The sequence below is a fragment of the Cyprinus carpio genome, chromosome A25 (assembly GCF_018340385.1).
Source record: "Cyprinus carpio isolate SPL01 chromosome A25, ASM1834038v1, whole genome shotgun sequence".
In the NCBI taxonomy this organism is placed as follows: domain Eukaryota; kingdom Metazoa; phylum Chordata; class Actinopteri; order Cypriniformes; family Cyprinidae; genus Cyprinus; species Cyprinus carpio.
Window position 1 is genome coordinate 11,723,599 of NC_056596.1, and position 12,095 is coordinate 11,735,693.

General features: G+C 36.8%; 1 protein-coding gene across 14 annotated transcripts in view; it reads right to left on the reverse strand.

Annotated features, from left to right (window-relative positions):
• The window catches only part of LOC109113744 (calcium-dependent secretion activator 2-like), a 133,428-nt gene that overhangs the window by 120,715 nt on the left and 618 nt on the right, over positions 1 to 12,095 (reverse strand). The gene's annotated exons all lie outside the window — the stretch shown is intronic.

The following is a 12,095-nucleotide window of genomic DNA, read 5'->3' on the forward strand; positions in this document are numbered from 1 at the left end:
CCAAACATGGTTTATCAGTAGTGGAAACAAAATATTATTGCAGACTGTTGTATATCTCTACTACGCGAGCTTTCATGTGTGCGGTTGCCAGATATGAAGAGTTCAAATCCCCAAATCAGAGGATAAATTCTCTGCCTGGTGTTTTGCTTAATTTTTGCAATCTGGCACACACTCGGAAATGTTTTAGTGATCTCCATGTGAGATGTTCAGCTTAAATGAAAGTGTCCTTCAGCCAGTCTGTGTTCGGTCACGAGATCTCAGCTATTTTGTTTGCCGAATAAAATGCACTTCCTCAACCGCTGTTGTTTTAATAGAGAAAAATCACTGACACAAACATTCATTTCCAAAGAAGCTGGCTGTTCACAGAGTGCTGTATCCAAGCATGTTGACAGAAAGTTGAGTGGAAGGAAAAAGTGTGGAAGAAAAAGATGCACAACCAAACGAGAGAACCGCAGTCTTATGAGGACTGTCAAGCAAAATCGATTCAAGAGGATTTAGTGAACTTCACAAGGAAAGGACTGAGGCTGGGGTCAAAGCATCAAGAGTCACCACACACAGATGTGTCAAGGAATTTGGCTACAGTTGTCATATTCCTTTTGTTAAGCCACTCCTGAACCACAGACAATGTCAGAGGCATCTTACCTGGGCTAAGGAGAAGAACTGAAAGTGAAAGTGACATGACATACAGCCAAGTATTGTGACCCATACTCAGAATTTGTGCTCTGCATTTAACCCCTCCAAAGTGCACACACACAGCAGTGAAAAAAAAAAAAACATGAACACACACACAGAAGCAGTGGGACACACACACACACACACACACCAGGGAGCAGTTGGGGGTTCGGTACCTTGCTCAAGGGCACCTAAGTCGTGGTATTGCCGGCCCGAGACTCAAACCCACAACCTTAGGGTTAGGAGTCAAACTCTCTAACCATTAGGCCACGATTTTCCCTTTGCCCAGTGGTAGAAAGTCCTCTTTTCAGATGAGAGCAAGTTTTGTATTTCATTTAGAAACCAAGGTCCTAGAGTCTGGAGGAAGTTGCTTGAAGTCCAGTGTTAAGTTTCCACAGTCTGTGATGATTTGGGATGCAATGTCATCTGCTGGTGTTGGTCCATTGTGTTTTTTTGAAAACCAAAGTCACTGCACCTGTTTACCAAGACATTTTGGAGCACTTCATGCTTCCTTCTGCTGACCAGCTTTTTGAAGATGCTGATTTCATTTTCCAGCAGGATGTGGCACCTGCCCACACTGCCAAAAGCACCAAAAGTTGGTTAAATGACCATAGTGTTGGTGTGCTTGACTGGCCAGCAAACTCACTAGACCTGAACCCCATAGAGAATCTATGGGGTATTGTCAAGAGGAAAATGAGAAACAAGAGACCAAAAATGCAGATGAGCTGAAGGCCACTGTCAAAGAAACCTGGGCTTCCATACCACCTCAGCAGTGCCACAGACTGATCACCTCCATGCCACGCCGAATTGAGGCAGTAATTAAAGCAAAAGGAGCCCCTACCAAGTATTGAGTACATGTACAGTAAATGAACATACTTTCCAGAAGGCCAACAATTCACTAAAAATGTTTTTTTTTTATTAGTCTTATGAAGTATTCCAGTTTATTGATTGGTGGGTTTTTGTTAAATGTGAGCTAAAATCATCACAATTAAGAGAACCAAAGACTTAAACTACTTCAGTCTGTGTACACTGAATTTATTTAATACACAAGTTTCACAATTTGAGTTGAATTACTGAAATAAATAAACTTTTCCACGACATTCTAATTTATTGAGATGCACCTGTATTAAATAGGCTATAATAAATTAGTACACTAGATGAGGTAAAATAAACCATGTGTATGAGTTCACATTCTGTTGGTTTGTGCTTATTGGTGAAAGTGCAACCTGAAATTGTAAAAATACATTTCTCAAATGACAACAACCACTGCATTTATAATTTTGAGCAAAATATACTAAAATGCTCAGACATTTAGCTGACTAAAACATGACTAAGACTAATTTAAAAGTCTAACTCAATATTCATACTATCCATCCTAAATGGTATGTGTGATTAAAATAAGTCTGTCCAAAAGCATAGTATGCTGAAAATAGTATGCCAGAAGTCCTCGTATGGTAGATTTTAAAGTGTGGATCCGTGCACACTCTAATGGCTAATATTGTCCAAAATCCATTGAGCTTTGGTGAAGGATTCGGTTCCGGATAACAAACATGAATAAAAAGTGTTAAAAAAACAGCAAACATGGTGGATGTGCACGACCGACAGTAAACAGGCGCTTTTGAATTTTGTTTTAAAACTAAATCATCCGCCATTGTCTTGTCTGTCTCACCTCACTCTTCTTGTCAGTCAGCTTGACTCACTCTCCTCACTAGATAAATGAAGTCTGATCTGTGATGTGACTGTCGTTCGGCATGCTGCATTGAGCAGCCGCATTCAGTTTTTAATTGTAGTGTCTATTCTTTTACTGAACTAAATTATTTTTATTACTATAAAAAATCTAAATGATGGTGGGGGTCGGTGACGTCGTGGGCAAGTGACGTAACTGGTGCTTTGCAGCTTAACAACGTTATCACCATCAGCACCGTCTATCGCAACAAGCCTACCTAGCGCTTGATAAGCAGGTTAAAAACCCTATGGGCATCATTAGAGAGAAATTCTGACTGACTAAAACCATTCAAAAAATAGACCACAGTTTAATAGGGAAGGAGGATGACATAGAGATATCCAGATAGGATTGTATACCGGACAAACAAATCATAATGACGACAATGCAGCTCAATAGAGATAAGATAGCAAAGCTGATTGTCTTTGCTCTCTATGATGCCATGGCACTTTCGCCACACTGCAATGTTCTTGCTTGGCTTCTGGGAGAGCCTAAACCTTTTTCAGGAGGAGGCAAATTACGTGGGTAGGTGGGTAATGGAATTACCCTATGCAAGAGATTTCGGCAAGCACAACAATTGTATTTCAGAGTTGTTGCCACTCCACAGTGCCTCATTATGCACCCGCTGTTCTCTAAAGATTCTGGCAAAGCTGATTTTTCTGCAAGGTCATTACCTACCTGCAGAATCCTCACAAACGGTCAGCATTTGAATACTTCATTTATATAGTGCACTTGCCCTAAACATGCCTCATAGAGCAGAGTGCCAAGTGTGGTAAGCACCCGCTGAATCTTGCTGTGACTTCCTATCGTTGCACTGCAAGGAGATGGCCTTACATAACACTGTGTGCAGATATGCATCTCATGGAGAGCAAAACTGACAAGGGGTGGGAAATATGACAAAGAAGATGGGACTCTGCCTCCAGTGAGGCATCCGCCTGCCAATCTCACCCGCCAAAGTCAAGGACTCATCTCCTGTGGAGAAACAGAGGCAAGTCTGCTTACACAAACTAAATCATACAGCTATTCAGAAGAGGAAAACAGGCCGAAAAACTATGCACAAGACTGTGCCAAGAGATTATACATATGTGGAGGAATGAGTGGGACATCCAGCAGTGTGATTTCCAGGCTGCTGTTTACCATCAAGAAATGGATAAACTATCATAATTGGAGCACATGAGCGCAAACATATGGGGCTTGTCTTCAGAAAAATGAGAAACAATGAACTGATGAAAAATGCTAAAAAATGTGAAAAGAGACTGAAAAAAGGAAGAGGGAGGGATGCAGAGAGAAAAAGGTATGAAAGAAATGGAATGAGACAGCCAGAGAAAAAGCCTCAGCCCACTTGACAGTCCGAGTGTAAAGCAAAGGAAAGCAAACAATTTGCGAGGACAGAAGCTAGCTCTCATCTGCAGAGAATCTGGCTCATAAACAGAGATTAGTCTCCCAGTGGGCAGATATTCACATTTAGATTTAGTTATTCAGCAGACACTCCTACTCATATTAGCAGTATCCAAACATACTGTATGAGTAGCCATTCCTCTATTTATACTTGTACCTACATATCAATGCTAAAATGGTGAAGTTACAAAATGCTTTGGATCAAAAAAACATCAAGATTTTGCTACTAAATTGTTTCAATTTACAAGCTGGGACAGACAACATATTACTAATCTATGTGTGTTACCACCCCTAGAATCTGTCTTGAGTTCCGTCTTGTTCACTCACTATACAGAGAGGTTGAGCAAAATTTAGAAATGAAGAATTGGCTCCCTTTCAGTCCATTAGTTCAGTCTAAATTGAATTGGCCATGCCCCATAAAAACTGAAGTGGAATATGAACTGGAATGGCAGGAAGATGAATTTACTGAATTTAACAAAAAACAACAACAAGTAATGGCATGTTCTTACACCCTGCCATAAAAAATATTAAATAAGATGAAATCTGTAAACTACATATTAATTTTTTATATGTGGTTTTTCAAACATCTGTTTGTATATCCATCTGATGTCTTTCTATAAGATCTTCGATATTTGTCTTAATAAAATGTTTTTTTAAAAAAAACATTAGCTAAATGATTTTTAATTAATTTGAATTCTACTTCCTTACATTTAATTCTAATTGCAAATCTCCATCTTGTCCGCTACATCAATTCAATTTTAACAATTGAATTGGAATTTAAACGGCATTCTAAATTTAATTTTGATATAACCAATATAATCCAACATAACCTCCAACATAATCTCTCTTGGATGGGTGTTCATTTTGCTTCTAGCTATGCAGTGTTTAATCATATAGTGGCAAGCAGATAAATGACTAAGGCTCCACAGGTAAATCTTTCGAAACCTGTCAAAGAACATGAGTGATTTTTTTTTTTTTTTACCCAAAATCATAAAAAAATTTAAATAAATAAAGAAGTCTGGCTCAGAATCTAGCCAGCAAGTAATCAAAGATTCAATCATGAATTTCACATTACTAAAGGAGAATATGAGGGCATATTTCAAAGGGCTGAAGCTGAACTGTATGGACTGCACCAAATCAATGGCTCAAAGAAAAGAATGGAGAGTTACGGAGTGGGAATGTCAAATCACAGATCTTTACCTTATAGAAATGCTTGCAGGTTAAACTGAGTAGTATGGAAGCTCAAGTATATTTTGGTGCTTTATCATGTTTTTGTGCCTTTCGTGGGGCTCAACAATAACACATAATAGTGCACGCATAATATCGGATTTGGATCGGTCTCGTCTGACCGATATACCGATCCTGAGTATCGGATCGATGTATCCCTACTTCGTAATACTGCTTACCATCAGGGGGAAATACTACACAACAGTTTTATATGAAACATTTCCCACACTGGCATATCACTGGGAGATCCCTGAAATGTGATAACAAGGATGTGAACAGATGCATTTCTGGTTCTCTGACTCTCAGTCCTGTGAGTATTCCATTAAGAATGAGTACACAAAATCTGATTAACAGCAGATTACCTTCACCTCTCCATTAAATTTGAATTATAATTACAGATAAAATTTAAATTTAATGACAGTGTATTTTATCCATGAGACAGTAATGTGCAATAATGCCTACAGGGATGTCTGTTTTATTTACAGGTGAAGCACATCTTGGCACCTTTATTACACCTTCCACATTTCAGGTTACAGAATTAGCCAGTGGCAATAACAACATATAAGGCCATGACATTCAAATAATGAGTGCAATCTGGATTACATACAAATAAAGAGAATAGACTGAAGCTACTTTGGGAGAGTATCCACTGACGGCAGGGTCCATTGAAAAAAAAGCCTCATGTCAGTCATGGGCAAAAAAAAAAAACAGTCCCACAGCTATGCATCACATACAAACATACCGACTAGAAGCTTTATGTGCTCCTTCATGTCCCTTCAGATTTTTGAGGAAAAAATTATGGCAGAAATCATGCATAATATAGAATAGGGCCGGACCGCTATGGGTTTTTTGAGGGCCGACTATTTAAATTCACGTCTTGAGCACTTTAATGCCCTTTGAATGTAACGTATGTTCCCTTCGAACTGGAATGATGACAGATTATCCTGTGAAGTCCACTTCGCAGGGCACTTATGGTTGAACAGAACAAACCTTTGAAGTGATATGGGAAACATACAAAATGTGCAGAGCAGGGGGTTGCAAGGAACAGGATTAAGAACCACTGCTTAGCATTGCATCTCACCAATGAGGGCTAAATCACCATTCAACAGACTCAAGCCACCGCCGCACAAATTAGTTAGCAACTTACCATTAAGACATTGCTTGTCTCCGAGTCATGAACATAGCGCTTGAATGCTGCTGGCTGAACAAGAGACCTCCTTACTGAAGTGAAAGGGTTGGCTGGTTTCATGATCTCGCAAACGCGGCGGCGGATCTCCACCAAATTCAGGGGATCCCTTCAGCTCAAGGAGTCCTCTCGAACACCGCCCTCTAAGATTTGACCGCCCGTAACTCCCGGACCTCAGGGGCTGTTTACACGGGGGTGGTCTCATTCAAAAGAGGGCCTCGAGGTGTACACCCAATTCAGCTGAAGGGATCCCCCGAATTTGGTGTGAATCTGCCATTATGGAGATATGGCCGTTCAAAGTTTCAATGGTATTCCATACACTTAAGCTTTAAAGCGTTTCTTTCAGATCGCCAGTAGCAAACAATGGAGCTCGTTTTGCTGGCAAACTATGTAATTACACCATTTACAAGATTTTTATCTACATTTCATGTTCCGTAAAATAAAATGAATATCCTTGGCATATCAGCAGCATATACAGTACAGGTCAAAAGTTTGGAAACATTACTATTTTTAATGTTTTTGAAAGAAGTCTCTTCTGCTCATCAAGCCTGCATTTATTTGATCAAAAATACAGAAAAAACAGTAATATTGTGAAATATTATTACAACTTAAAATAATAGTTTTCTATTTGAATATAGTTTTACAAAAAAAATTATTCCTGTGATGCAAAGCTGAATTTTCAGCATCATTACTCCAGCCTTCAGTGTCACATGTAACATCCAGTCTATCACATGATCATTTAGAAATCATTCTAATATTCTGATTTATTATGAGTGTTGGAAACAGTTCTGCTGTGTAATATATTTGATGAATAAAAGGTTAAAAAGAACTGCATTTATTCAAAAATAAAAAAAAAAATTATAATAACATATATTCTAATAATATATATTTTCTTTACTATCACTTTTTATCAATTTAACACATCCTTGCTGAATAAAAGTATTGATTTTATTTTAAAAAAAAAAGAAAAAAAAATTACTGACCCCAAATTACTGACCAGTAGTGTATATTGTTATTACAAAATATTTATATTTTAAAAACATAGCTTTTTTTTTTTTTTTTTACTTTTTATTCATCAAAGTATCCTAAAAAAGTATCACGTTCTGAAAAAATATTAAGCAGCAGAACTGTTTTCCAACTTTGATAATGAATCATCATATTAGAATGATTTCTAAAGGATCATGTGATAATGATCCTAAAAATTCAGCTTTGCATCACAGAAATAAATGATAATTTAAAGTATAATAAATTTTAAAACAATTATTTTAATTTGTAATAATATATCACAATATTAATTTTTCTGTATTTTTGATCAAATAAATGAAGGCTTGATGAGCAGAAGAAACTTCTTTCAAAAACATTAAAAATAGTAATGTTTCCAAACTTTTGACCTGTACTGTACGGCGATACCGATATATCTGTGACTGGCTCATATCGCCGATAAAATCAGCAAAACGATATATCGGTTGGGCTCTAAAATACTATAGCTGCATTTTTGCTACACTTTCCTCAAATTTATGTAGGCTAATATCTGGAGCACGTAATCATCACTAAACATGCTGAGAATTAAGACATTTAAAAAGAATATTACAGATAAAATACTTGCTGAAATGAATTACTAACTTTTCCCCAAAAGTTTTAGCAACAGCATCAGTAAACAGTGATTTTTCTGTATTTTGGCAGTTGAGACATTCAATGTGGACACTCTTTGTTGCTGTGAAACAGCTCAGAGTGTAATCTTTCAGTGAAAATGTGTATTATTTAATTTCTTTAAGCAAGAATTATACTCTTTATTCTGTTAAACTGAAATTTCCACCACCCACATGCCTATACAAAAACAAAATGTCAAATATGTTTGTTCTATACAAAAATGCAGTTAAGAAGTGTTTTTCCCCTTTCCCATATGTCTTATCTCACTAAAAACATTGTCCTGGAATAAGCTATAAGACTATATAAATAGTCATAACAATCTCACTTTGTGCCAAAATGCAAAAAAAAAAAAAACTCCAACACTAGTTAGCACACTAGCCAATCCAGAATCAAAGCATTCATATAAACTGTATGTGGTATAATTTTGCATGTTTTAATCCAAATGAGGCTTAACAACACATTCAAAGTGCCCACATTCAAATCCATTGTTCATTTGCACCGAATTTCAACATGTGCTCCAAATAAAAGCTCTGCAATACACTTGAATAATACAAAAATGAGTTGACAGCATGGTGGCTTTGGGAAAAACACATAAATGTTGGCTTCTTTGTGCCCAAAGCAACTTATTATGAAGGCTATAAATAAGAAAGAAAAGACACTGTAAGAGAAGTCATAACAAAAGAGAAGGTTAAATCTAAAGAGGGCAAAACTAAAATGCTAGTGCATGACTGTTCATGACCTTTTGACAGCACAGACTCTAAAAGGCATCGTGTTACTTGACAGTGTATCTGTGATTAAAGAAGCACAGTAAGATTATGCATACTGTAACAATGCCTTCAAGTTCAATATGCCATAAGCACACATATAAGGTCTTGTACAAAGTCATTCAGACACTCTGGACAGCTCAAAAGACAGAAGATGTGTGTATGTGTCCCTAGTGACTGTAAAAGGGTAACTGGCAGCATACTTACACTGACTGACTTCTATCATGTGAAGTGGCACATCAAAAGTGAAGGATGGCTGATCACATGCAGTGCAGTAAAGGAGTCTTCTCATTACCTGCATCATATCCAGGAGGAAAACAGTGCCTCAAGGAATACTTGTCTATCACCTGACCAGATCTGTGAAGCCGAGAAGGTTAACTTCTCATTTAAGCAGCAAAGATATTTCTATAAGCCATGACAGAAAAATCAATAATCTGCCCCTAGCTACTCTCAAGATTGCCTCCAACTGAGAATATTTATTCAACAAAGACTAAGGGTAAATTTATTTATTCTCGATTTTGTGTGTAAATAAGAGTGATACTTGTGTCATCTGACTTTTATGGGGAGGCCATGGTTGGGCCCTTAAGCATTTTGACTGAACAATAGGCCATAATTCTAAGTTAAATGGAGGTCATGGGGTCTTATTGAATGCATATAACTCAGCTTTTTTTCTGCTTTTGCACTATATGATTTGGAGGATCATATAGACATATTTTGTGAAATCTGTAAATCTTCTGACAGTTAACAAAGAAATAATCTAACATAAAAAAGTACAAATTAGCAGATCCCCAGGAATTCTTCTTTTACTATATCGGTCTACAGTGTACATTTGCTTAATGTGAAGAGAATTCAAGTAAACTAAACATAAGAGGTGGTATTTTTCTAATGTATCTTGTACTTGAAATCCACACAAGCGTAGTTTATGAAGAAAAAAAAATTGTGTAGATCACCATACTAGAATCCATGGCAATTCAACAAACTGGAACAACTACAGTGCCTTTAAGAATACAGCCACTGAGGGATCAAGGTTTTGCTGGTCTACATGACCCCAAGAATCCCTGTTGGTAAATACCAAAACTACACTGTTTGGCTGCAAAAACCAACTTTCTCAATTAACTGCCATTCAAAATCATCTGTTTTAGGAGTTAGTATTTCTGATGTGCAATTTCGTTATATCGTACCAGATGTCTTAATTGTTTGTTTTACCTTTCTGCTGCCCTTGTCATAGTTCAAGATAGCCACTTATGGTGCCATTAGCATCATGACATCATTTCCTTTGTCTGAATGAGAATACTAACAGGTAGCTTTCTCAGATACACTTCTCCTCAACAAATCACCATGAATACATAATTTTGAGGAAAAGCTTCTATTTTCTCATTTGCCATCTGCTGTTAATGGGAATTCTATGCATAAAATTAAAATTCAGAAGTATTTCATAAGGTTTCTTAGAACAAAAACAAAGATGAGATTAGTACTTGGAACTGGAATGTAATTTGCAGGTCCCACAGGTGCTAAGTTGATAACAGGTTATTATCAGTCCTTTTTTTAACAATTGCTTTGAGCATATTTCCAGCTTTAGAAGTAGGATTACATGCATTAAGCAAAAATTAAAATCACTTAATAGGTCGATTCCAAAAGCTGTATATGATAGAGGTATTGGGTGCGTGCTGGTAAAAATAACACATGCACTTGTTTTCAGAAGTGATTCTACATTTAGGCTATACCAAGACGAATCAAGTTCTTGTTCTCTTACAGTATATACTTAAAAGGGACAGTTCATACAAAAATGAAAATTCTGTCACCAATTACTCACCCTCAAGTGACACCCTCCAAATTGACAGCTTGAAAATGTAGATTATCTAGACTGTAAAGTGATGGTCAAAAATTATGAGAGAATGTTAAAAATATCTTAATTTGCATTCCAACGATGAACAAAAGCACTTGTGGTTTTGGAACAAGGAGGGTGATCAAATGATGACTATTTTCATCCCTGGATAAACTATTTTTCCACACAATGTACCATACCAAAGAAAATGATATTATAATGACCATGACACAGTGTAAGACCATTTCTTCCCTAAGTTACCGCATTGATTTTATCACATCTGCAAGTACTTGTGAAGTGAAGACAAGTGCTTTATTACCCTGAGGCAACATGGTGCAATATTCACCATAAAAAAAGAAAAGACCTGAGGCAGCATTTGGGTTCCTCAGGCTGCCACACTGGCAGAACCCTCTTGAGAGCCTCTAGGCACCCTTCTAAAGGTGCCTCAAAATATCGTGTACTCTTAGAAGTTCAAAATAATATGTTTCAGGTGCCTCAAAGCCTTTCTCCTCTGATGGGGTTACTGAGGGAATTGTTGACAATCTTTAGAGTTCTTGCATGAAGTTGCAAGTTCCTCCGGGAACTGCCCTTTCAAATGGGTGCCTAGAGGTTGTCCAAAGAGTTTTACCAGTGTGATAGTCCGAGAACCCCAAACCGGGCCTGAAATAATAAAAATAATATTTTTGTGTATTTACAGTGATGTAAATATTAGGGGTTTTATTGGTCACGCTACATTCTGCTGGTCATTTTAATATCAATTTCTGGCATGGAGCATACATTTTTCCTCTAAAGAATTACCCTCAGAAAAGCTATTTTAATTTACTTTTTTTAATATATAAATAATTCACATATCTGTATGCTGTTATTTATGCTATTAGGAATTGCTTAAATGTGTTTGTTGCCTGTCAACAGTGAAACAATGAAATGGACACAGCTTACCTGTGCAGATCTCACACACGTAGCTACTACAGAGTGAATATAGCAAATGTCTTATGTTATGCATTTTTTCTTATTATTTTATATTATTCATTATTAAAATATCTACCTTTTTAGCATTCATCATATTTCAAGTGCATGCATGTAAAATTTTAGAAGTGAATTCCATTAGACTGACACACTGCAGTTAGTGTAAAATCTAACAAAATAAAATAAAATGGTTACAGGTAAGGTTTCTCAATTACGTTAAGTGTTTACAATTACAGTCTCTCAATCTCACTACCAATTCTTAAATAAATAAACACTAACTATTTTTCATCAACAAACCAAAAAATGATGATATAGTAATGAAGTCTACCTTTTGCAAAACAAAGTCAATTAAACATTTTCTAACTTAATAATATCTGCAAAATAAGCATGATACTAACCTTTACTTGCACTATTTTATTAATGCATAAAGCAATTTAGCTCGATGCTCCAGCTAGTTGATAGGTAACGTTAGGCTAAAACAGGTACTGAATGAGCACAGTAAACAAACACGAATTTGCAGTTGTCTTCTTTAAAACATGTAAATGAAATGTTTATAACTACTGAACCCAAACACTGCGCCCCTGACCGATGCGCTGGGTGTAAAAAGACCAAAGTTTGCCTCAGTGAACAGGTTTGGCGGCGGCGGATTCAACGGCTTGAGGTGAGCGTCATTTAAAGCGCGAA